Source organism: Phocoena phocoena, chromosome 13 (assembly GCF_963924675.1).
Source record: "Phocoena phocoena chromosome 13, mPhoPho1.1, whole genome shotgun sequence".
Lineage (NCBI taxonomy): Eukaryota > Metazoa > Chordata > Mammalia > Artiodactyla > Phocoenidae > Phocoena > Phocoena phocoena.
Window position 1 is genome coordinate 87,599,792 of NC_089231.1, and position 26,741 is coordinate 87,626,532.

Sequence of the window (26,741 nt, forward strand, 5' to 3'; positions counted from 1 at the left end):
GGAGTTGGCCAGTGTTTGATATCAAGCATGAGAAATTGCCCAAATCTGCCAGACTCTTTTCTGGGACACCATACTAATGGATGCTTCTCAGATCCGTCCACCTGGGGAGGGGGTTATCCACTAGTTTCCATCTTTTGTTGGTCAAAGGTGTGCCCTGCAGGATGCTAATTCCTCTTTGCTTCTGGGTAGCACGTGTGTACTTGTCCAGAAAATGTTGCACGTTACAGAGTGAACAAGAGAGCCCGAGGGCGGGACAGCACAGGCCTAAGGTCAGGCACTGTTTTCCTGTGCCAAAGCAAATTCCCTGGTGTCATTAGGGAGTTTAGTGCTACAGCAGCTGAAAAAAACAACCCAATGTCCCTGAACCAGGTGGACCTGGCCTTCAGAGAAGGTCTGAAATGGCACAGAGATGTGTAACTGATAGAAATTCTTTAGTCCAGCTCTCTTACCCTGCCCTCCAAAGGCCATGGTGGGTGATTCTGGCCTGGCTAAATTTCACAGTGGGTACAGGGCAAGTATCCTGATGATAGTGTTTAAGCTCCTGGATCAAGCCATACCTGAAACCTATGTGCAGACTGCTTCTTATGGAAGTTGACCAATGCCTCTCTTCTGTTTCACCTAGTTGAACTGGGTTTACAGTCACTTGCAACAAAGGGTTTTAACAGTTTCACATTAGACTTATGTTTCTGAAAAGCACATTTTGGTCCAAAATGATATAAAGAATCATTTACAGAAAGCTAGGGCAGCTCAGAAAATGTTTTAGGTGTGACAACTCATGACAATCTCCACCATCCCGTCTCTCATCAAACTGGACATTTTTAATGAACAACTGACATTTTTTTTAAAACTCTTGGAACCTGCAGACACTATTAATAATCAGATATCATTTTGACATCTTCATTCGCACTAAATTTAATTCACTGCTGAGACAAAAGGGAAGGGTACCCAACATCTTTCTCAGATGTCCTTCAGGATGTTCTCATAGGGGTGCTAAAGAAGAGGGAGCTATCATTTCTATGAACCTTTTGTGCTGTAAAGTTAAACCAGTTTCTTCAGTGAACCATTAGGCAAGCGTCAAACCTCGAGCCCTTTCCTTGTGCTTTCAAAATCTGAAATTAGTCAAACACAAAGATAACTTGAGTGCTTTAGAAGTTGACCAAAAAAAGTGCAAAAATGAAGGGGAAAAAAAAAAGCCTCACTTTTTTTTTTTTTTTTGCAAGTCTCTGCACATTTGGAGTTTGGGCACAAAGAAGACTCAGAGAACAATGACTGTTTTAATGGGCCTTTCAAAATGTACAGGGAAGCCAACTCATCTTAGAGGCGATGGTGAATACCTGAGCAGCTACTTTATAAAGATGCAGGAGTGTGGGGTGTGAATGCAATACTCCCATTGGCCAATCAGTGCTCAGAGAAGCTACGAACCCGCAGAGCAAAAGGCACCTTGCCAGATAGTCACCCTGTAAAAGGAGAGAATTCTGAGAGTCATAAAAACGGGAATGTCATTGACCCTCTCAAGTGAAAAGACATTCGATGTTGTTTGGAAGCCAGGGCTAGGGATGGAAGAACAGGCCTACAGATGAGCACGCTGGGCCCCGCCCAACTTAAGAGCTCACACACGTACAAGTACCTGTTAAGGACCCTGCATTAGTTTCCTGTTGCTGCTGTTGACACATGACCACAAGCCCGGAGGCTCCGAACAATGCAAATGGATTCTCTTTCACTTCTACAGGCCAGAAGTATAAAAGCAAGGTGTCCACAGGGCATGGCATGTTCCTTCTGAAAGCTTCAGGGGGGGAATCTGTCCCCTTGCCTTTCCGAATATCCAAAAGTTGGGGCTTCCCTGGGGGTCCAGTGGTTAAGAATCTGCCTTCCAATACAGGGGACGTGGGTTCGATCCCTGGTTGGGGAACTAAGATCCCACATGCCGCGGGGCAACTAAGCCCGTGCGCCACAACTACTGAGCCCACGTGCTCTGGAGCCCATGAGCCACAACTAGAGAAAAACAAAAGCCCTCGTGCCACAACTACAGAGAAGCCCGCATGCTGCAACAAAAGATCCCACGTGCCGCAACTAAGACCCAACGCAGCCGAAAATAAATAAATAAATTTTAAAAACATATACATATCCATACAAATCCAGAGGCTGCCAGCATTCCACGGCTTGTGGCCCCTTCCAGCATCACTCCAATCTGTTGCTTCCCTCCAGACTCCTCTGAAAAATCCTCACATGCGTGTCCTACTGTAGCCAATTCTCTGCTTTTCTCTCCTTTCTCTCAGGACTTTTGTAATCACATCCATGTGGATGATGACGGCAACCACCTCATGTCACACCCTTAACCACATCCGCCAAGCCCCTTTTGCCATGTAACTTAACATTCCCAGGTTCCAGAGTTAAGGATGTGGACATCTCGGGGGCCATTCTTTATCCCACACAGTCTTGAAAGTGGATGATTGAAATCAAAGCACAAACTCTCATTCTACAAAGGACTGTCCCATTGGAGCAAGCCCTGGGTTTGGCTGTGTCATTTCTTCAAGCTTCTTGCTAATGTTTGATTTTTTTTTCCCAGAGTCTGGTTTCTCAGGTCCCTGTATTATAAGTATCTGGGTCGTCTTCTGGATGCTTGTATAGGGCACATCCCAGTACAGAGCTCGTGGCTGGGCTGAGGGCTCACGGCATTGTCCCACTCTTCTCTATCTCTTAACATTTATTCAGTAAATGTTGCGCAAAGACCTTTGGGGAGATATTTAAAGAAAAGAGACTCACACAGGAGACTGAAGTGTCCGTGGTAATTTACCTCATCATCAAACTTGCTTCCAAAGCACAGACATTCTTCTTACTTTTCAGATTGGGAACCAAAGCACTTCTGTTGTATTAGGCACTGTTCTAGGACTTTTATGTATTATTTACTTACATCTACCCTCCTCCCCAAGCTGAGTGGGTGGGTATCATTGCCTCATTTAACAGATGAGGAAACTGAGGTTTAGGGAGATTACATGAAATACCCAACACCAAGAGCAAAGAAGTGGCAGATACAGAATTCACTCTCAGCCTTGTCTAATTTCCGGGCTCTGCCTTTTAAGCACCGTATTCTGTTGTCTCAAATGACGATGTCTCTGGGAGGGAACAGAATATTTTAAGCGGGTGCATTGTTTTTTGTTGTTGTTTGTTTAATTTTTATTTTATACTGGAGTATAGTAGATTAACAATGCTGTGCTAGTTCTGGGTGTACAACGAAGTGATTCAGTTATACACATACTTGTACCAATTCTTTTTCAAATTCTTTTCCCATTTAGGTTATTACAGAATATTGAGCAGCATTCCCCGAGCTATACAGGAGGTCCTTGTTGGTTGTGTGTTTTAAACATAGCAGTGTATATATGTCAATCCCAAACTCCCAGTCTATCCCTCCCCCCACCCCCCGACCTTCCCCTCTGGTAACCGTAAGTTCACAGGTGCACTGTTAAAGACCTTCACAGCACCAAAAGGCCTGGAGGGCTATCAACTCTTTTCTTTTTTCTTTTCTCTTTTCTTTTCTTATTATCTATCTACAGCATTTATCTTAAGGACATACACTGTAGCTACTGTGAATCCTAGCAGATTCCCAGGCTCCAAAGGCTTTGCTTATGAAGAGGCAGAGCAGGGCTTATCCATATTCATAAGGCTTGTCTGCCACACTTCCTACGGCTGGGCTGGTGCCTCTGAAGGGCTCTGCCTCAGTTAGCCAGCGGCGCACCATACGGAGCATTTATTCTCAGCATCCCTGATCCGTGGATCAGATGGCGATGCTCTGCTTCAGGCTGCGGGTCAGCTGGGCTCAGAAGGTCCACAGAACTTGGCTCCAGGCTCCACAGGGGGTTCAGGTCCGCTCCACATGTCTCTCATTCTTCTGGGGCCGCCTGACTACACGGCACGTTTTTCTCGTAACGACGTCAGAAGCACGAGAGGGCAAACCCGGCCACGTAAGCACATTTCCAGCACCTGCTCTGCTCACCTCCGCCAACATCGCCTTGGCCAAAGCAAGTCGCGTGGCTAAGTTCAAAGTTAACGGGAAAGGAAGTGAACTCCACCCACCAGCAGGCAGGGACGCAGCTATAAAGTACGGGACGGAGGGCTGGGGTCCCGGTGTAATCTACCACAGCCTGTTCATATCTGGTTTGTTTTCCCTCACTGATGGTGATTCCCTCACTTCTGCATCTGCTTTGATGGAGGAAGAACCAAAAAGTAAAACCCAATGTATTCTACTCCACTTACAAGTTCTTACTCTTAATTCCATCCCCATATATTGAATCCACCCGCAAGCTCCAAGCGTCAATGTTTCCACCCGATTTTTCATCTGTACTGTCTCACTGCAGCCCACCTCCAACATCACTGGATGCTCAGAGCCTCGAAGCAGTGCCCTTGACTCAATACATCCCCTCTGGATTTCACACACTGGCTGGGGTGATCCTTTAAAGTGTAAACTCCCTACCTTTCAACTCTGCACTTACAATAAAATTCAAATTCCAGCTCATGCCCCAAAAGACCCCATCTTCTCCAAGGCCCTGCCAACCTCTCTCATGTCATCTTGTAACAGTCCCCCACTCTGACCTCGTGTCCCAAGCATACCTGGGTCTTTTTAGTTTTTCAGCGCGTGAGTAAGTTATTTATTTAAGCCATCTCCTGCCATACGCAAAGGGATGGAAGATACCAAGTATAACGGTCATCACCGGACACAAGAAGGTGAGCTTAAGGTCCCCTAACTTTTCTGGTCCATGTGTGCAGAGTAATGGCCCAAACTAGTGCTGTGGTCCCCACTGTAGTGGTCCAGGTTCTCTTTATTCATCTTCGTAGCCAGTTGGAAGCAGATTCACACGAGGGTTATGGACGAGGATATGGTTACCATCTTCCCAGGGAAAGGGCTTGGACCTGATGCGGAGACGGGGGTAGTCGACCGCCTCCGGTCTGTCCTCCTCTCCGTGGCGCGACTTCAGGAAGACATCCAGCATGCTTGCTCCACCCTGGGCAGCGCCACGAGGCAGGTGAGGGCCTTCCACATGCGAGCTGAGCCCTGCTCGCTGTGGGCACCACTCGACATAGGCCGACTCAGCGGCAGCCGGGAACGACCCAGCGGCCCAGAAACCCGGGATCCAGCTGCTGCCACCATTTTCAACCGGGATCACCTGGGTCTTCTCATTTGTTGTCAGAACTTGCTGCTCTCTTTGTCTGGTGCCCTGGGACCCCGGATCTTCACACTGCCAGCCCTTCTTGATATCCAGGTCTCTTAAAGGCTAACTGTGCTTATGAAGAAGCCCGCACCTTCCCACACCCACACTACGTGGACCCACCACGAACTAAACCGTTCTCAACTGTTCGGATTTCGGTATCCCTCGGGCAGTGCCGGTCTCTTCCTTAGAAAGGAATTTAACTGACAGCAGAGGCCTTATCCGCCCGGTTCAGCATTGTACCCCAAACAGGAAGCACGGTGCGAGCTTATATTAACAGCTTGCTAAATACTGCATCGAATTCGAAAATGATCAAAGGCATGTCAACAAGAAACTCGCACGTGCTCCAGAAAGTTGGAGGAAGCATGGCTTCATAGAGATTACCGGAAACTAAAGCACTATTGCTCTAAGTCTGAGCTGTTCATCAACGTCAGCGGACGCCCGCACGCATCGCTGATATCTGGGAAGTGGAAGCTTGATGTGAGTTTCACGGAGTCCAAGTGTCACCGTATTCCTGAGGCTTGGCCGAGGGCCCCCAAGTCAAGGTGAAGGAATTGGGCAGGAATCGACGTCTGAGGACACAGAGTTCTGCGATGTACTGCAAGGCTGATGAAAGACAGCACGATAGGAGTGTGAGCTTCGCAGCTACACCGTCTGAGTTAGAATCTGGTCAGTTTCTTAACCTCTCTGAACCTCAGTCTCACCATCGTTAAAATGAGGACACTAACAGCACCCACCGCCTAGGTTATCATGAAGATTAAATGGGTTAGTTCATGCAAAGCCCTTGTGGGCGCTGCTTGGTACAGAGTGAGCAGTCCATCTGGCTTGGCTATTATTAGTATAAATAAATATTAATTTGGATCAAACTGTAGATACAAGCAGAGAGAGGGGGAAAAATCATAATTAGAGCTGTTAAATAACACTGGTTATAATTTTCTGTGGTGCCTTCTCAAAATAAGGTCTTCTGTAAATGCCACTTCAAATCTCAGAATTCAGCAACTCACCCACGAGCCAGCTGTCAGGGAATGGGTTTAACTCGTAGAAGTGGTTCTGTTCAGCCATTTCTTTTTCTCTGACAATGTTATCTCAGGGTTACCCAGTAGAAAAGTTACACCGCTTATTATAACCACAGTACAAACAAGGCCTGGGATTTATATAACACCTCAGATACCAAAAGCTAAAAAGCACATCTAAGTGATGCAGTCCTGCCTCTTTTCACAACATCCACTCAAAATCAAGAGTTTGATAATATTGTCCCCCTGAGCAGATAAAGAGATTAAAAAGAAATCAAAGAACTTCTTCAGGGAGACCCAGTAGAGACGTTCCATAGCTGAAAAGAGGTCTGAAAACCAATGTTAGCATACCAAGCCTTCAGTAATTTACCCGCCTTTACATTTTCAATTTGTTTACTTATGTTTCATCTCTTTCCAAAAGAGAAACTGGAAATATATTTCCAATTAAGAGATCCCAAACTGCATTCCATTGAACAATGACATATGGTGGTCACTGTGATTTGGGAGAAATCCATTGGCAAATAGGATTCCATGGTGAAGAAAATCTTAATTCCTCTCATGCAGAAAAGGATCGTTATTTACAGTTCTGGGTGGCCTTACTGTGGAGAATCCTGCTAGCTTTGGTTAGCCCAGCATTTTACACCCCTGGCAAAGCATTTTTTAAAATACAAAATCAATACTACTCAGGCCACCAGTGTTCCATGGATCATCTGTTTGGGACGTGCTGACTTGAGGAAATCACGGTGCAGAGAAAAATGAGGGTGATAATGAGAACGCCAGGGTCAGGGGAGTGCGTATCAGTCCAGACCACCACCATCTTAGCGTCCAGTTGCTACAGGCGGGATGCAGATATGGCCATCAGCATATCCTACAGGCCAAGGGAGAGGTAGGAATACAAGCGGTCCTAAGGATCAGCTTATGGACAACAGGTAAATCTGGAAACAGGTAGCTTTGGGGGACTCGGTGAGCCTTTAACCCAGGCTGCTTCTTCAAGTATTTCAAGATCTGAAATAAAGAAGCAACACAGGGCACCGAGCAAAGACTACCCTGGATTTTTTTCCCTAAGCAAATTTAGCGATTCCAAATGCAACGCGTGACATTCATAGAGGTACTATTTAAACTTGTTTTAAAATTAGTGCTACTAGTTTGAAAATGGGAGTGTATATTAATGCAGAAAGATTTTAGAGCTTCTAGAAGTAGAGAGAAACTCAAAAACACCATGGAAAGGATATAATTTTTATAAATGACAGCAGCTATAAAGCACCTACCATGCACCTAACAGAGAGCGGGCATTCAGCAAATGACTCCCTTGTTGTTATTATTACTGCTATTTTAAAAAAACAAAAAACACCAGTGGAGATACCACAGCTTAAGCTTCAATGCTGTGCTTAGTTGGTAATTCAAGCCTAGAGATTCTTTTTGGCAGTGAACATCTGATTTATAGGAAGGTCATAACCTTAACATAACCTTAACTCTTCTTCCTATTTCCCAAGCATCCCCAAATGTACATATCGAAAACTAAACTTTTTTGGATTTCTCCCTGAAATCAAGCCACCCCCTTCTTCACCTCTCCAGTTCGCAGCCAACGCCTCCTGATTTCCATTTATTTGAAATCAGACACAGACTTATCGGGATCCTCTTCTCTCTCTCGAGGCCCCCATGACCATCCACCAGCAAAAGGCTCAACAGCCCTCGTTATTATACAGCTCGTCCCCTACATCCGAATGAGCTCCGTTCCGAGATCGCGTTAAGTCCAGTTTGTTCGTAAGTGCAACAAAGTCAGCCTAGGTGCCCAGCTAACACAGTCGGCTACGTGGTACTGTACTGTAATAGGTTTCCAATACATTTCACACAAATGATACATTAAACACAAAAAATAAAGAAAACATGTTTAATCTTACAGCACAGGACCTTGAAAAGCACAGTAGTACCAGCTGCATCACTGCTGCTTTTACGCTTGTTTCCGGACATCCTGGGCTCGAAATAAAGGTCCTGTACTGCTGTACTCTATACAGTACCGTACAGTAAAGTACACAAGAGCACAGATACTTGCAGAGGATGAAAGCACACGACAGTGTACGCCAGACACACGAACTAACTTACCTGACTGGACATGCGCACGCACACTCGCCATCTTTGAAAGTTCGCAACTTGAAGGTTCGGATGTAGGGGACTCACTGTCACCTCAGGTAACTTGACTCCGCCCCCTTCTCGCTGCCCCTCCCTCTGCCATCGTTTCCCTGCAGGATGCTGTAAAGCAGTCCGCAAATTCTCCTGCTGCCTGCATCGCTGCTCTCCTCCAATACAATCTCCACTCACAAAGTATTTAAAATCCATAAAATATATATTTAAAATCTTTCTAATCGACACCCCCCGAATTCTAACCGCCGCACTTGGAATAAAACCCAGATGCCCTTTCAAGCTCATCTTGAGACACTTTTCTCTGACTCTTTGCCCTCGGGCCACCCTGGCCACTTTGAGCTGTTTTTTTGCCTTAGACCCCACCTGTAGAAGGTTCCTGCTGTCTGCAGCGCCCACATCTCCTGAGCTGTGTAGGACTGACATGTCTCTATCCCGCAAGCCTCAGTTTAAACACCACCTCCTTAAGGCTGACCTTCTCTGATTTTCCAAACTAAGTGTCCCCCTTCTCCAATCCTTAATTCTTCATCACTATATTCTGTTTGATATTTTAAAGCATGTTGTCTGATACGTGCAATGCTCACTTATTTATTTACTTGTTCATTATCTGTTTCCTACATCTTTACCACTAACATCATGGGAGTGGGATTTATCTCTGCTTTATTTACCAAACCTTACACTATACCTAATATATTCAAGACACGTGCACACACACAGACGTACATATCTGTAGAATATATGCATGACTGAACGAATGAGGAAAACTCCAGAAGGGATTCTTTATGGAAAAGTAATATAATTTGATTTCATGGTACAGTACGTAAATCATTTGTAAACCATCCGCGAAAGGATGATTCACTAATTAATTCCCTTCCATTTTCTCTCTGTCACAAAACCCACTTTGGCCAACATATCAAAATACAAGCAGGGCTTGCTGACTATCATTTCCCTTGAAAATAATCAACGAGCCCTTGCCTGTTTAGAAATCGTAAATTGACTGCAGCTGCAAAATAAAACAATTCTCCAGAAAGAGCAGAATGCCACTTAGTTAATTCTCAAATGAATAATAAAACACGATAAACAGCCCATGCCACTTAGATGGATTTATTAACTAGAGTGCAGGAAAAGAAAGAGCAGTCATAATTCAGCCATTCTTTCTGGGGCATTCCCAGCTACACGTGTGCAGAGAATATTCGATGGAATGAGAATGTCCTAGGTAAGTGGTCTCCACCTACCAGGACGGGGTCAATAGCAGACTCTAGGTCGATATTGATTAATTCTCCGTTTTAGATGTTCATCTAAATGACATTCTTATAAGGGAAGCAGGTAGTTGCTGGAAAGGAAGTAGGTAGCTTTCGGTCAAAATCTGTAAGGAAAATTAAGTAAGGATAAGTAGCTTACGTAAGAGGAGAGCCAAGGAGTTAGTCCTTAGGATGCACGGGATGCTCTTCTGAGCCTCAGTTTACTCATTCATTGGAGGGAGGCCGACCCTTCCTCTCTTTATGTCACCTGTGTAACCTCCTGAACAAACACACTCACCAGCCAGCTATGTGGTATGGCTGTCAAGAGCAAAAGCCATCATCACTATCTTCTCTAAAGAGTGAACTCCAGGGCTTCCCTGGTGGCGCAGCGGTTAAGAATCCGCCCGCCAATGCAGGAGGCACAGGTTCGAGCCCCGGTCTGGGAAGATCCCACATGCCGCGGAGCAACTAAGCCCGTGCGCCACAGCTACTTAGCCTGTGCTCTAGAGCCCGCGAGCCACAACTACTGAGCCCGTGCGCCACAACTACTGAGCCTGCGCTCTAGAGCCCGCGAGCCACAACTACTGAGTCCACGTGCCACAACTACTGAAGTCTGCGCGCCTAGAGCCCATGCTCCGCAACAAGAGAAGCCACCGCAATGAGAAGCCTATGCACTGCGACGAAGACCCAACACAGCCAAAAAGAAAAAGAAAAGAAAAAAAAAAGAGTGAACTCCACCTGGGTCCTCCACCCTATGTTCCCTCTGGTTCTCTGTGAAAGTTGAGTCTTAACGTTCTTTTTATGGTTGCTGGTGACATGTTGCTGTTATTAAACCCAGAGGTTTAATAGGTGGTAAACCGTCCAGTCGCCTATTTAATTACTAGTTCAGCAGTGACTTTACCACAATTAGGCACCAAATTATCTCAGTGGCTTTTGTTCCAAGACTTGTCTTTACAGCCCTCTGGGGTCTGTCTCCTTAATATATTTCTGGCTCGATCTCTCTCCACACAGGAACGTGGGTGGCGTCCGCAGGGATGAAAGTAGGATTGGGACTGGGGTGACACATGGTTAGAGATGCTCTGTAGGTGGTGGTCCAACCTGCAGTCTGGTTTCAGAAGGGCTCCCAGCCTGACCACGTAGGGCAGAGCTGGGCTTGGTGCAGAACCCGTGAACTCTGACCTTCACTGTCCCTATTTGCTAACTGGCCCCCGCACATTAGGAGCGCTAGGAGTCTTACAGTCTGAACCATTAAGATGTGCTCAGTGAAGCTCTTATTGGAAAAAGAAACACAGGGCACTCCAAGCTCACTGGAGGTTAAGAGGCGGTCAAATCACGTAAAAGGGAATCCTGGAAAAAAAGAGAGAAGTGAAGCTAGAGCTCAGAAAACTCTAAGAAAGCAGCCTATAAAAGCTAGAACTGAGTCACTCTTTACACCTGGAACATTCCCACGAGACACCTGGCTGAGTTGGAAGTGGTCAGTGGGAAAAAGTCACTTGTCACCAAGCAGGGTCACAGAAGGAAGCCGGATTTCTAAAAGTTCTGAGAAAAGAAAAAACAGTTCTACGGACAGAAAATCTAGATGAGGTCTGACCAAGGGGGAAAACTGAAATTCTGATTTCACAAAGGCAAATGACTGCTAGAGGAAGGAAAGCCAAAAACGTCTGAAGGTCTAAGTTGGGCCAGGGAAGGGACAGCTGGGGGGCTGTGGTGAGAAGTGGGTCTTTTTTTAACTTTAATTTTTATTGGAGTACGGTTGCTTTACAATGCATTAGCTTCTTGCTGTACAGCAAAGTGCATCAGTCATACGTATACATATATCCACTCTTTTTTCTTTTTGTTTAACTTTTTATTTTCTGTTGGACTACAGCCGATTAACAAGGTTGTGACAGTTTCAGGTACGCAGCAAAGCGACTCAGCCACACGTGCACATGTATCCATTCTTCCCCAAACTCCCCTCCCATCCAGGCTGCCACAGAACATCGAACAGAGTTCCCTGTGCTCTACAGTAGGCTGTCATTAGTTGTCTATTTTATACATAGTGGTGCATATATGTCAGTCCCAATCTCCTTGAGGGAGGATTCCTAGAGCATCAGTCAGGGTCCCCACAGAAAACAGGAGGGCAGGTGGATAAGGGTTAATTTAGGAAGGTGGCGACACAGAGGGACCATAGAGAAAGCGTCAGTAACCGGGAGCCAGCACCTGCCCTGCTGTTGCCGACCCTTGGGGGAGGAGGGACGCTGCTGGAAGGAGCAGTGAGGTTTGGCAGAGGGACCGCCCCGCGCGGAACACGCAGAGAGACAGCCAGGAGGCAAGAAGCTCCGCCTCCCTCCATTGCTGCCCTCTGGCCTCCTGCTGGGGCTTCCAGAGGCTTCTCTCTGGCCAGATCTGGCTGCAATCCAGAGGCTCTTGAAGTCCTTTAAGGCAGAATATGCAACAGGATGGCAAAGCAAACGGGTGTGCCCTAGCACAAAGAAGGTTCCAGGCACAAACACCCAGGAAAAGGAAGGCTTCTGGAAAATGGTATCAGCTACCGAAACACCTCATTTCCATTTCTGCTTCGATTCCATTGTCAGAAAGTCATCAGAGCAGAAGTGAGAGCGGTTAAGAAGGAATTAGACCCACGTTGGGTGAGTAATTTGCAAGCCATCACCGAGCCTTTTTAAGCGCGAGCAAGCCTCCAGAATTGGGTGTATCACTCCGAGGGACAGACAGACTCTGTAGTGTTTTTACTGAACCTGTGAGGAACCATATACAGACAGAGAGGCCCCAGAATAATTTCCAATGAACAAAAACGGACACAGGACAGAAAGCCGGTTATGAAAGCTGCAGATCAGTAAGCCTGATATCAACACAGGGGTGCAGAAAAGGTTGTTAAAAATATCATGCATACTTTAACAACGAGCTACCGCTCCCTAGAAGATGCTACGGCTTCATAAGGGCATGTCATGTCTGAATAACCTCCGTTATTAATTGGCTGGATCTTACATGCACCATCGTGTAATCATCCAGCAAGTATTTGGGGCCCCTACTATGTACCAGTTCATGTTCTAGGTGTGTGGATACTGCATCCATCAAGGTGGACAAGCTCCCTGTGTTCAAGTCTAAAATCTAGTGGGGAAAAATACTCGCAAGGACACGTAAAAATAAGGAGGATAAGTTCCCATAATTAAAGGTAAATCAAAGCAGGTGAGCCATGTGATGGAATAAACATGTCTTGATGGTGGTGGGTACAACACTGATTTCTTCACTGACTGAAGAAAACTTATACAGAAGGACAGGACAAGTGATGAGTCAGCTGTGAGACATGCTTGTGGAAGAGACCTCCAGGCAGGGGAAGAGCCAGTGCAAACACCCTGCGGTCAGGGAAAGTTTCAGGAACACCAAAGGATGGGAGTGTGAAGCTTACCAGCAAGGGAGTTGGTTTTAGGGAATGAGGTCAAAGAGCTAGGTTGGGACCAGACAATGAAGGGGTCTTTGAGTCTTTGTAAGAACTTTGAACGTTGCTGTAAGTGTGGATGGAATTGGATGCAATGATCTTAGGCAGAAAGGACGGGTAGGTGCCTGGTGTTTCGGAAAGATCTCCCAGCTGCTACTGGGGAAAATGGATCAGGTGGGAGTGGGGGTCTGGCAAAAGTAGAGGACAGGAGACCATGTCGTTAGGGCAAGAAATTAAAGTGTCTTGAACTTGGGGAATAGCAGAAGAGATCAAACTCAAGGATACACTTTGGAGACAAGACTAACAGGGTTATTGGTCGGCACGTAGGGTACGAAAAGTCAGTACCACGGACAACTCTTAGGTTATTGGTTTGAGAACAGATTTCAGGCTGAAAACATGAGAAGAAAAGGTTTAGGGAAAATTTTTAATTAATTTTTAGAATATGGTAGACATGTTGTATCTGGGATATTGGCCAGACAGTGATAGACTATCTCGTCGTGTTATTGTGGACGGTGGGAAGTGATACAAATCTGAATGAGGGGGCGTCTACGATTTATTCATCTGGGACATTTTTGAACACTTACTGTGTCCTACGAACTGTTTTAGATACTAAGAATAAACACGCAAGAAAACACACACAAATTCCTGCCCCCGTGGACTTACAGTTTGAGGAACCAGACAATGAACTGAAGATGAAGTGAAAGATGGCGTGTCCGCTGACGTCTTGTTCCGGAGTATTAGCCGGATATATGATCAGGTTCTGGATTTATTGTGAAGGTAGAACTTCTGGGACCAACCGAGAGACTGGATGTGAGGTCTGAGAGTGAAGGATGCCATAGTTCGGGTCAGAGCAACTGGAACGATGGAATTACCACTGACTGAAATGGGGACATTTCCAGAAGGAATACGTTTGCAGGGTGAAGATCAGAGGTTTGGTTTAGGACATGCTAGTGTGAAACGCCTACTGAACAGCCAAGAGTAGTTGTGGAAACTGGAGTTCAGGGGAGAATTCCAGGCTAGAGACATACATGGTGGAATTATCAGTGACTAGATGATATTTAACATCACAAGAAAGGATGCCATCACCAAAGGATTAGATTTGGCAGAAAGGAACTCTAAGGACTTCCCTGGAGCAGAACAGGTGGGTAGATGAGAAGGAATGAGAAAAGGGGTTCAAGAAAGTAGCCCATGAGTTCGGAAGAAAAGCCGGCATGTATGTGTGTTCATCTCAGAAGCTTTGGAATTCCACAGAGGGTGCTGTCCTCATCCACGTTCTCTTCAGAATTCCTAATGAATCGAATGCGGACACTGACAGGATGCTAATTACAGTCACACATGACATCAAGCTGGGATGTATCATCAAAATGCTCCATTACAGATTCAGGATCCTAAAATATTTCAAGGAGCTGGAATGACAATGGACTGCATCCAACGAGATTAGCTTCCTGGCCCCAAACCCTCACTGAACCAGAACAATCAGTGATAAGATGCAGCTGAGGACCCGCGTGTGACAAGAGCAGAGATCTATGTAATTGAGAGTCGACAATGCCACGCAGCCTCCCAAGAAGGGTCATGGCAAACTGGCCGGCATTCGGGGGAATATGTTGCCCCAGATAAGATGTTAAAGCCCAGCTCCACTCTCTTCTTGTCGGTTCATGCCCTGAATACTATTTTCAGTTCCAGGACTAAAAATTCACTTTGGGATCAAAACTGAGACTCATGGAAAATTGAATGCTGAAAAGAAGAGAAACTGTCATCTCCAAGGATACTAACCAACCCAAGGGTATTTAGGGAAGAATGCCCGGCTTAGTTAGACAGTGATAACAGTTGAAAGAACTGAGAGACATTTAAACTGGAGAAAGACTGGATTTGCCAACTCCTCAGGCAGGGAAAACGACACTTTTCAGCTCTCCTGTAAAAGACGATGATGCTAGAAGAGGCTGGAAAGGTAGGCAAGGGGTAGATCACAGACAGTAAGTAGGCTTCACGTGCCATGTTAAGCATTCTGGTGTCTCTTCCCAGAGCAATACGTCATGTCATTCGCATGTTTCAAACGGAAGGTAGTAACATCATCAAAGCTGAATTTCTAAAGGATTACTGTCTGCCATGTAGAGAGCAGAATGCAGAGGGATTAAGAGTGGATGAAACATATGTTATGACTGGAAATGAAGATAATTTGAACTACGATAGTGGCAGTGGATATGGAAGAGAAGGATGGGTTTGGAATTAGGAGGTAAAATCAAAAGTTCTTGGTACTGGGTTGAATATAAGGATACGGGACAGAGGGGTATCAAAGATGGCCTGAGTGCGTAGTGAAATGGCAGAGATGCCATCCACTAGATGTTGAACATTACAAATCTCACTCTCTCTCTCTCTCTCTCTGTCTTTATGTATATGTCACCTATAGCTAAATTATCTCTATCATTCATATTCACATCCATATTTTACCCATATCTTTACCTTTACCTATTTTGTCTATGGTGTGGGTTTCCCTAAGAGGTAGTGCATTATTCTCTATACCCAGAGAAGATCCATAAGAGCCTATACAGTTCCCTAGCGGGGAGTGCTGTAGAGGAAATTCCATCATAACATGGAAAATTCGTACGCTGTTGTGAAACATATCACCACTGATCTAACAAAATGCAAAGAATTCTATTCAATGGATGGGCTCAATGAGGCAGTATTTCATAGATAAGAAAAGGGAGATAGGAAGACAGAAACTTGCCAAAGTTACTATGAGAAGAGGTGACAGCGACACGGGTTTTATTTCTTGGGAGTCTCGTTTATTTTCTCCTGTCATTTAGAAAGCTCCTAACATCATCCATCTACCACTTAGTCATACCATAGCTCTGCTTCTTCGACTTCCAGTTTGAAGATGAATGTATACAGGGTCACTGCATGAAGTACACCTTTACCATCCGTTCATGTGTGGGACTGATGTTGTACGTTTGCTCATCTCTAGGCACATAGATGTGCCTTATGTCCTGCATCTCTGTTCAGAGGGCAACTGACGCTTCTGCATGTTCTTTCTGGCACAGTTCCACACTTAAACCCTGCTGGTTAACAAGTACCGGACTCTTTCTAGCCGTGTGACTTTCAGTAGCTTATTGTCTTTCCATGAGTCTCAGTTTTCCCATCTGAAGAATGGCCATGATGCCTCTCGTGTTTTTGTGAAGCTTCAATAAGAAGTTCTATAAAGAGCCTACCTGGTGAGTCAGGTAACAAAACACAAGAACTCCCTAGATAATCAATAAATGAGACAGTCTCTTTCTTTTGCAGGATTGAGCCCTTTTCTCAGTAATGTATGCTTATTATGAGTCCCCAACTTCATTACCACAAAGGGAATTTCTTTCAATTAAGGACAGAATTTTCTAGTAAGACATGGGCCCTGGGTTCCATCACTCTACCTGGATTCACAGACCGGGAGGTTAACTTTGCCACCTGTCTTGTATCTCGGAAATGAGTTCAAACTTTTCCTATGTTTTTAAAAGATGAATCCGTTATACACAGTAAGAGGTAGGTAATACCTAACCCGCTTATATCCGTTCAAAGAATTAACTGGCTAGTCACACATATTTTCAAAGTGGAGAAAGGCGAGATTTATGGATAGAACTCTCGGATCTCTGGTAACATGCTTAGTAAAATCCTTTTCTTAATTACTCCATTGCTTTTCCATATGTTATCTTATTAGACTTGCATATAACTACAAATTCATAAGGACTGATAGCCTCCATTTCCATTTTAAAATGTCAGGCAAACAGACCTGCATGGAACACAGGAGCAGATTAAATGCTTCCTGTCCCACAGTTTGCTGCTGACACGTTTAAGAAAAATAAGTTCTGTTAAAAACATCACTTTGAACTGTAAGTACTACATCCCTCAGGTAGTAATTCTGAAGAATTCTGCTGCAGGGCCGTCGTTCTGCTGCTTTATGGTACAGCTGCCTTTTTAGACGAGGCATAAAAAAAGTCCCTTCTCCCTGTTACTGTTAATATTTCTCATGTTTTTACAATTAAAAAAGCTTACAGAGTAACTTATTCCATCTTTTCTGATCTAGCCATGATACTCTCTGACACATACGATCATTCTATTAGTAGAAAAATGGATACACACGCACTTGCTACGGCCTTGGGGATGAACACCAAGCTTTGTGAACACATTCCAAACAGAGAAATTAACAGACAGACACAATCTAGCCTTAGATGAATTAATCAACCAAAGACTCACCACCGGCGAGCCACCGAGAATTAAACGGATTCTGAAGGAGAGGGCTGATTCTTTCGGAAAATGTGATTAGAATTAGTTTGGACTTGAGTTTCAGATTGTCCGATTACTCTGTTTCATGTTTGTTAAAATCTCTTTTAGTGGGAAATTCACAGGTTATAAAAAAAACACACTTCAAGGCTTTAAACCCTGGCTGACACTCAATCTTCAGCTTTTAATATCACCAAGCATTTCAGATCAGCTATGGACGATGAGCTATAGCAGGGCCAATATGTTGGCTTCAGTAAGGACCACGGTACCGTTGGTGATATTCCGAAGGTGGGAAGTAATTTGTTTCCTACTGTACACAGGTGTGTTTTGCTAATGAAGGAGGGGTTCTTTCTTCACATGTCTGTTATTTTGAGTTTTCAATCACCTTTTCTATAGGAAGTGTTTGACTGTTTTTGTTGGAGGTTTTAAGGTTCGTTTTGTACGTGATATGGAAAGGTAATTAACTCCTTTCACCCAAAACCCTATGCAATCATATCTGTCCTGTATTTTTCTGCCAGGGATTCTCTAGGCAACTGTCATGTAATTTCATGCTTCCATTCTTTCTTCCCTCCTTACTATCAGAAACCTGGTTTTATTCAAATATCCATCCTCACTTACAGCCTGTGGATTCGGAGAATGCTGACACTACCTGCCCTCTTAACCGAGCATGTCAATACTATCCCCTCGGCTATGATGAGTTTAGGAAGCCAGCCTCAGACTTTTCAGGGTATCTGGTGACTGTTTAGGGGCAGGTGATGGCTTAATCTGGAATGAGCTGACCAAGAGGAAGGACTTCCGTTTGATAGTTGGAGGACAGCTGTTCTTTCTGTGGCTGGATCCCTTCGCTCCAGTGGTTTGGTGATAACCACGAAGGGAGTGTGGAGGACAGGATCCTGCAACAGCCGAGCAGGACTGAGAGGATTACAGCGAAACAGGGTTGGCACCTGGACTGGCCACCCCAGACACTGCCCCTCGAAACTCCTTAGAGTGTGGCACGAGAAGTCTGCTCGTTGGGTCTGCATGCTTGAAGTGGGCCCCCTGTTTCTTGCATTCTGAAAGTGTCTCAACTGATAACACACTGACACCTGATAAATTCCATAATAAGATCCTTAGGTATCCCACAAGCTAAAGGCCCAGGAGAGCTGGCAGCGTAAGTCCAGGCTGAGTCTGAAGGTCTGAGAAACAGGGGAGCTGCTGGTACAAATCCCAGTCTGAAAGCAGGACAGGATGAGATGAGACGTCCCATCGCCGGGAGGGAAAAAAGGGACAAATTTCTTCCTTTTCTTAGTTTGTAATGTAATATTAATATAGTATAATATAGCATACCATTAAGAAAAGGAGAATAATAATAGATAATTATATAATATATATCCCTCCTCATCTGTCTGTCTGTCTCTCTGTCTAGATATATATATATAGATGTAGAGATAGATATATCTATGTCCCTATCTATCTATCTGCTATTGATTCTGTTTCTCTGGAGAACCCTAATACAGGAGGAGAGAAAGGAATAGGGGAGAGAGAAGAGGAGGGGAGAAAAAGAGGAAAAGATAGTCTCCTCCACCAAAGTAAGAGTAGGGAAGTGATGTCTTCTGCATTTGCATTCATTACCTCCTCTCTGAAGCAAAAGAGAAATTGCATTTAAGGATAAATCAATCACTTTTGCTTAGGCTACATTTAAGGGATAACTGAGCCACACAACTGAAAAGACTGGTTTATACTAACGGAGATGGCAGATTTTTTTTTTTCTTATTTGCCCACATGGTAAAGCTCTAACTCTGCATTTACCATCCGTCACACAAAGATGAATAAAGAACTTGTGGAATTGTTACTTAAAAAGGAGTTTTCTTTAACTCTACACCAACTCAAATTTCAGCGTCTATTGAAATTTCCACTGTTCTTAGCATCTGTCAAGAAAATAATGCTTTTTGTTGATAACTTCCCAGAGTTAAAGAAGACTGGGAAAATATTTCAGTCCCACATGAGACAACCACTACTTTGTGAAAACACATACTTTAATGTGCTATTGGAAAAATATTTTCCAAAAGTTTAATATATTTTTTCTCATTATGACTCTGCCACGCAATTACCAACATGTCTGTATTTAGATTTTTCATGTTTTGTATGAAATGAGATTTCTCCGCTTTCCCGTATGCTTTACAGCCAACACTGGTGAATGCTGAATGGCTTCTTATCTAAGACAAACATGGTCTAAAAGAAAGAAAATAAGGTTCCCTGGAGACTCTCTTATTTGGGGCTGTTTTTCACATGCTGTTCTATTACGTGACATCTGCATTAAAAAAATTTTTTTAAACATTGTTATTGGAGTATAATTGCTTTACAGTGGTGTGTTCGTTGCTGCTTTATAACAAAGTGAATCAGCTATGCGTATACATATATCCCCATATCCCCTCCCTCTTGCGTCTCCCTCCCACCCTCCCTATCCCACCCCTCTAGGTGGTCACAAAGCACCGAGCTGATCTCCCTGTGCTATGCGGCTGCTTCCCACTAGCTATCTATTTTATATTTGGTAGTGTATATATGTCCATGCCACTCTCACTTCGTCCCAGCTTACACTTCCCTCTCCCCAGGTCCTCAAGTCCGTTCTCTACATCTGCATTTTTATCCCTGTCCTGCCCCTAGGTTCTTCAAAAAGAATAAAATACCTAAGAATAAACCTACCTAAGGGGACAAAAGACCTGTATGCAGAAAACTATAAGACACTGATGGAAGAAATTAAAGATGATACGAACAGATGGAGAGATATACCATGTTCTTGGATTGGAAGAATCAACATTGTGAAAATGACTCTACTACCCAAAGCAATCTACAGATTCAGTGCAATCCCTATCAAACCAACAATGGCATTTTTCACAGAACTAGAACAAAAAATCTCACAATTTGTATGGCAACACAAAAGACCCCGAAGAGCCAAAGCAATCTTGAGAAAGAAAAACAGAGCTGGAGGAATCAGGCTCCCTGACTTCAGACTATATTACAAAGCTACAGTAATCAAGACAGTATGGTACTGGCACAAAAACAGAAATATAGATCAATGGAACAGGATAGAAAGCCCAGAGATAAACCCACGCACATATGGTCACCGTATCTTTGATAAAGGAGGAAAGAATATATATACAATGGAGAAAAGACAGCCTCTTCAATAAGAAATTGGACAGCTACATGTAAAAGGATGAAATTAGAACACTTCTTGACACAATACACAAAAATAAACTCAAAATGGATTAAAGACCTAAATGTAAGGCCAGACACTATAAAACCCTTAGAGGAAAACATAGGCAGAACACTCTATGACATATAAATCACAGCAAGATCCTTTGTGACGCACCTCCTAGAAAAATGGAAATAAAAACAAAAATAAACAAATGGGACCTAATGAAACTTAAAAGCTTTTGCACAGCAAAGGAAACCGTAAAAAAGACGAAAAGACAACCTTCAGAATGGGAGAAAATATTTGCAGATGAAGCAACTGACAAAGGATTAATCTCCAAAATATACAAGCAGCTCATGCAGCTCAATATCAAAAAAAACAAATATCCCAATCCAAAAATGGGCAGAAGACCTAAACAGACATTTCTCCAGAGAAGATATACAGATGGCCAACAAACACAGGAAAGGATGCTCAACATCACTAATCATTAGAGAAATGCAAATCAAAACTACAATGAGGTATCACCTCACACCGGTCAGAATGGCCATCATCAAAAAATCTACAAACAAAATGCTAGAGAGGGTGTGGAGAAAAGGGAACCCTCTTGCACTGCTGATGGGAATGTAAATTGATACAGCCACTATGGAGAACAGTATGGAGGTTCCTTAGAAAACTAAAAATAGAACTGCATCTGCATTTTAAAGTCTTGAGTTCTTACTAAAAAGACAACAAGTGCTTCACTCATGTCTTGACAATACTTTTGGATAGTGGAGTCACCAGGTTTTGTAGAAGCTATGTGGCTGGACATCTGAATTCTCAGTCTTGTCTAATGGGCTTGCAGGCTTCTTTGCAGAGCAAATCTGCAAAATCTATGAAAGTTCACCTCTACTGGGCAACATAAAGAGGCACAGTGGAATCCATTTGTGCCCCTTCCAGCATCCAGTTCTTTCCTCTCCCATTAACAGCCATAGATATTTCTTTGAGGAACCATTTCTCTTCCCCCTGGGTTTGGAAAAATGAACATGGGCAATCTGTATAGTCTTCAGCATTTTGCTACCAAGAGGGAATCAGCCTGAGGATGAATCTGGTTCCTGGATGGGAATATGGATGAGAGAATTTCCAGGAAGCAGACTCAAATCAAAATCAAAACAAAACAAACAAACAAACTCAAAACAAAATCAATCTATGATATGTTAGGTATCAAGAAATACCATGACGAGAAAGAAAATGAAGATAAGGGGGTCAGAGTGATTGAACATTCTCATTAGATAGGGTGGTCAGGGAAGGCTTGTCTGATGAAGTTGGATTTTACGGACCATGACCCTGACCACATGCTATGTAATGCCAAACTCTGACCCTGACATATAAGCCAGGTGGAGCTGGATGTTCTCTCAAAATTACGTGGATCCTGAGATCTTCCAAAATTTTGAGCTGGGTTTAGGTGGTCTCTCTCGTGAGAAAGATAAATTTCACAGATAGGAGAGACAACAGTGGCTTGGAAGTTGGCATAAATGTCTGAAAAGCCTATGGATCGTCCATGCAATCCCACTTTCTGAGCGGTGTTTTCACCTTCTGGTAATTGCTGCCAAGATTGCAGAGGTCTTGGAGACAGCCAGGCTTTGAGAAATAATTCAAGAGGCAAGGAATTGTCGGCTCTGAGATTCGGTGGCAAGCGCGCTCGTAAATCCATTACCACCTCTCTCCTTCCTGTACCACGTTCAACTCTTTGATGATGAGGTTAATTGAAAGGTTAATGGAAGGTGTACAGCCAACAAATTTTTAGATCATCCAGTGGATATCACCAAAGAGGAAGATGATGATGTTAACCAAACAGCATGAGGGATACTGAGGCAGCTTTAAGAAGAATAAACGTCCTGAGGGTGGGGGACCTCCCAGGACTCTGAAAAGATGTGAGACATTCATTTGACTGTAAGTGTCAAGAAGGGTTTGGTCAAGAGGGGAATTAACAAGCATGGGGCTGAGTTGTCAAACCTGAGATGTGGATCAAGGCTCAGACTCTCTGCTCTGGCTAGCCTGCATCTTGTGGAAACTCTCCACAGAGTGGAATACGATGGGAAATGCATCCCTCTTTACTGCAGAAAATACACATTTCTCATGCTAATGTTACCTTTTAAATTTGTTTCTATTTTTAGGGAAGGCTTCAGGCAAGGAGGTCAAGCTTTATAGCATGACTGGACCCCAGAAGGAGAAACTGAGACAAAGGTAAGAAGAGGCTATGTCTACATTAGACCAGGGATGGGCAAATTATGGCCTGCGAGCTGTAGTTTTTGTACAGCCTGCAGCTAAGAGCAGTTTTTATATTTGGGAGAAAAAAATAGTTTTTACATTTGGAAAAAAATCAAGAGAAGCATACTTTTTTTGGTGACACATGTACATTACATAAAATTCAAATTTCAGCACCCAGAAATAGTTCTACTGGAACTCAGCCACACCCATGTGCTTCTGTGTTATGGCTGCTTCTGAGCTACAAGAGTGGGGTTGCCTTGCTGTAACACAGACCGTATGGCCTGCAAACCTGAAAATATTTACTACCCGTGCCCTCACAGAAAACACTTGCCAACGCCATTGTTTTCAGCCCTATTTGAGCTATTGCTCCTTTTATATAACAAATGAAGTATTTTATTTGTTATTATCCCGAAATAAGAACCATAGTGAATATAATCTATCAGCACACATGCTTCAAAAAAATCAATATAATGTCTTAACTGAATTATAAAAGGAGAAATAAAAGCGAATCGTTTATAATAAAATAATATGTATTTCCATGCATGCATTTGGGGGCAGGAACTATACAATAAGACATAATGGTGCATCAGATACTTTCACCTAATCGTAGAAGAAGTGTGAATACAACAACGATCGGTGCATATGGACACAGATGCTTGTATTTGCAACACAAACCCCACAACTTGTACTGACCCTGTCCCTTATCCAGAATGTTGATTGACAGGAGCTGATGCCATTGGCAGAGCAACACAGCCACTGAGAGACTGTGGCCCATCAGGGAAGGAGGTAGGGGGACGCAAAACCCAACCTTTCTCTTCACCCAATATCTGATCTTCCATTGCCCTCCACTGGCTGGACCCAACCGGAATCCAGTGGACAAAGCAGCTCACTGGAGGCAATCCATACAGGAAAGACTCCAGGGGCATAGCTCAGGGTGCAGAAGAGGGAGTGCGGGTCCACAGACCACGTGGCGAACGTGCAGACCACCACCTCAGAAAACAGCATGACAGCACCCTCAGCTTCCCAAGCCAAAACCTTAGCACTGTACCGCCCAACCTGATAGCCACCAGCTCATATGGCTATATAAATTTTAATTAATTCGATTACATAAAAATTCAGTTCCTCCGAGATATTAGCCACCCTTCCAGAGCTCAATAACCCCACGTGGCAATGGCCGCCACATTGGAAGGTTCAGATTTTAGAGCATTTGCATCACCTCAGAGAGTCCTACTGGACTGTACCGTCTAGTCTAGGCTCTTTCATCTCCCCCGTGCAAACACGCCCCTTGTCTATAAGCAGGTTCTGACGGCTATACTTAGAAAGGACATCCCGAGACCTTCCATTTGTCTTCAATATCACCATCATCCTAACCCAAGTTCTCATCTCTTTCCCCTTGGACCATTAAATTAGCCTCCAGTATGGTCTTTCCATTTCCATTGTTGCCCCCCCCGCCCCAATTTGTTCTTCCCTTAGTGTTCGGTGTGATATTTTAAAAATAGATCATGAATCAGATGAGATTTAAACACAGTAAATCAGAGTCCTACTGTACACACTGTGGCTGCTCTGACCTCATCTCCCCATCTCACTATTCCCCAGCTGCACTGGACGTTCTCCATTCTAAGGTACATCGAGCTGGCCCTGCTTTGGCATCCACTTCTCCTTCTGTCTGCAAAGCCAGCTCTTCTTGGATCTCCCCAAGCTGGATCCTTCTTCGCAGCTCAAATGCCACCTCTGCAGAGATGACTCCGTCTCAAAGAGCTCGCCCAGCCCGTCCCCGTTCTTCTCAACATCCTGTTCTATCTTCTTCCAAGCATAAGTCAGTTCTGAATCCATCTCTGCTCAATTATTTTTTTTTTAAATTAAACTATACTTGATTTACAAAGTTGTGTTAGTTTCAGGTGTGGAGCAACATGACTGCTCTATACACATATTCAGATTCTTTTCCATTATAGGTTATTACAAGATATGGAATATAGTTCCCCGTGCTGCATCGTAGGTGCTTGTCGTTTATCTGTTTTATATGTAGTAGTGTGTATCTGTTAATCCCAAACCCCTAATTTATTCCCCTCCCTTTCCCCTTTGGTAACCATAAGTTTGCTTTCTATGTCTGTGAGTCTGTTTCAGTTTTGTAAATAAGCTCATTTGCGTCATTTTTTTTTAGATTCCACATATCAGTGATATTTGATATTTGTCTTTCTCTGTCTGACTTATTTCACTTCATATGATCATCTCTAGGTCCACCCATGTTGCTGCAGATGGCATTATTTCATTCTTTTTATGGCTGAGTAATATTCCACTGTATACATGTGCCACGTCTTCTTTATCCATTCCTCTGTCGATGGACATTCAGGTCGCTTCCGTGTCTTGGCTGTTGTGAACAGTGCTGCTATGCACATAGGGGTGCATGGATCTTTTCAAATTAGAGTTTTCTCTGGATATATGCCCAGGAGTGGGATTGCTGGATCTTATGGTACATTTTTACTTATTTACCAGCCACCTCCCCTGAGCGGGATACGAGCTCTGTTATCCCCTCCACACAAAGGTCAATGCCCGGCACGTAGAGGGAACTCAGCGAATGTTTTGTGAATGGACTGCCTTTCTGTAGTGTCTACAAAATGAGTTACGTTATGAGCATTTGTTCACTGAGAGCAGTTGGTTGTCCAGTCTCTGGGGCTGTAATGACCACACAACAGACAACAATAGCAGTAAGCCTCCTGATTTGTTTTGTTTGTACCATGTACCTTTAAAAGCCCTGAGCTGCAGCCGCCGCTGTCTCATTATAAATCACCTCTGGAGAGGGCAGCTCATTAGGGAGCATCAAAGGCAGCCGAGTGGGCTGAAAAGAAAAGGCTGTGGCTTTATTCGTAATAAACAATTCATTTTCAGATGACTTTTCCTATTTCAGTACGACTTCTCAATTTCATACTTGTATGAGAGTGCTTTCTTGCATTCGCATTTTCCAAAGATCTTTTTGCACACTGAGCTGATCAACGGGCTTAACTCTTTTCACCTAACTTTGTTTTCACAGTGCAGTGCACGGGTTGCGAGCACAGACTCTGGAGCTCGTCAGTCTAGAATCTTCTTCCAGCTCAGCTTCTCAGCTAAATCACTCGGGGCCATTCTTCAAACACGTTGTGCTTCCATCCATCTGTGACATGGGGATAAGAGTAGTACCAGTATCAACGGGTCTCTGTTAGAACTGAATGAGTTAACCCCTATAAGGAGGTACCTAGAGCCATACCTGGTACATAATAAACAGTAGGTACCTGGTGTCATTATTACTGATGCAGTTTAGGGGGGTCACGGTGACTCAACAGAAACACAAAGTAAGAGTGCGTCTTGGAGCAGAGATTTTTCTCAAAGCCTGTTGCAGCATCTTAATTTGCACTTGGTTGAGAAAGTGTAAAAATGAAAGCAGTGCTGTGCTATTCCGTGTGACTGAATTTTCAAAAAGTCTTGAGGAAAACAACAGAGAGTATCTGGCATATTAATTAACAGGCTGACACAGGAAAAGGGTATCACGAAAAGTCAAAGAAAAAGGAGCCAAGAATCTGCTTTCATGCCAAAAATTACAAAAGAAACTTCATTATTGGAGCCAGAAAAGACAGTTTCCCACCATAATTTGGGAGCCTTTTCTCAAGTTCTGATCTCAGAAGGTGACTGTCATGGCCAACGACCTGTGCTAAGTTCCCAAGTGATGCGGGATGAAGCAGCCAGTGTGACCCTATTCCACAGACCCGTATGTATTCCAGTGGGTGGTAAGACTGTTCTCTGGGCTTCTACTATGAGTTGTGCCATGCCTTCTGCCAGGTGTACAAACGGGAAGGGGACACAGTTTGATAACAATCACAGAGTTGGCAGGAGATAATTCAGGGAAGGCAGATGAGCCAGAAGATTTAAGTCCTGAGGGTTCTAACGATTAGGGGAGGGTGCAGTGGATGAAAAGGCAGTTCATTTTATCTAACAAGAGAAATGTATTCAGTTCAGGAAAGCTTATTGAAAATGCATTTATTTCATCAGAAGCTTTACAATAGTAAA

The 26,741-nt window shown here is 43.9% G+C and overlaps 1 protein-coding gene and 1 pseudogene across 1 annotated transcript in view; both read right to left on the reverse strand.

Moving 5' to 3' along the window:
- TMEM132D (transmembrane protein 132D) overlaps positions 1-26,741 on the reverse strand; it is a 644,149-nt gene that overhangs the window by 168,312 nt on the left and 449,096 nt on the right. The window lies entirely within an intron of this gene.
- LOC136133267 (cytochrome c oxidase subunit 6A1, mitochondrial pseudogene) lies at positions 4,815-5,143 on the reverse strand (annotated as a pseudogene).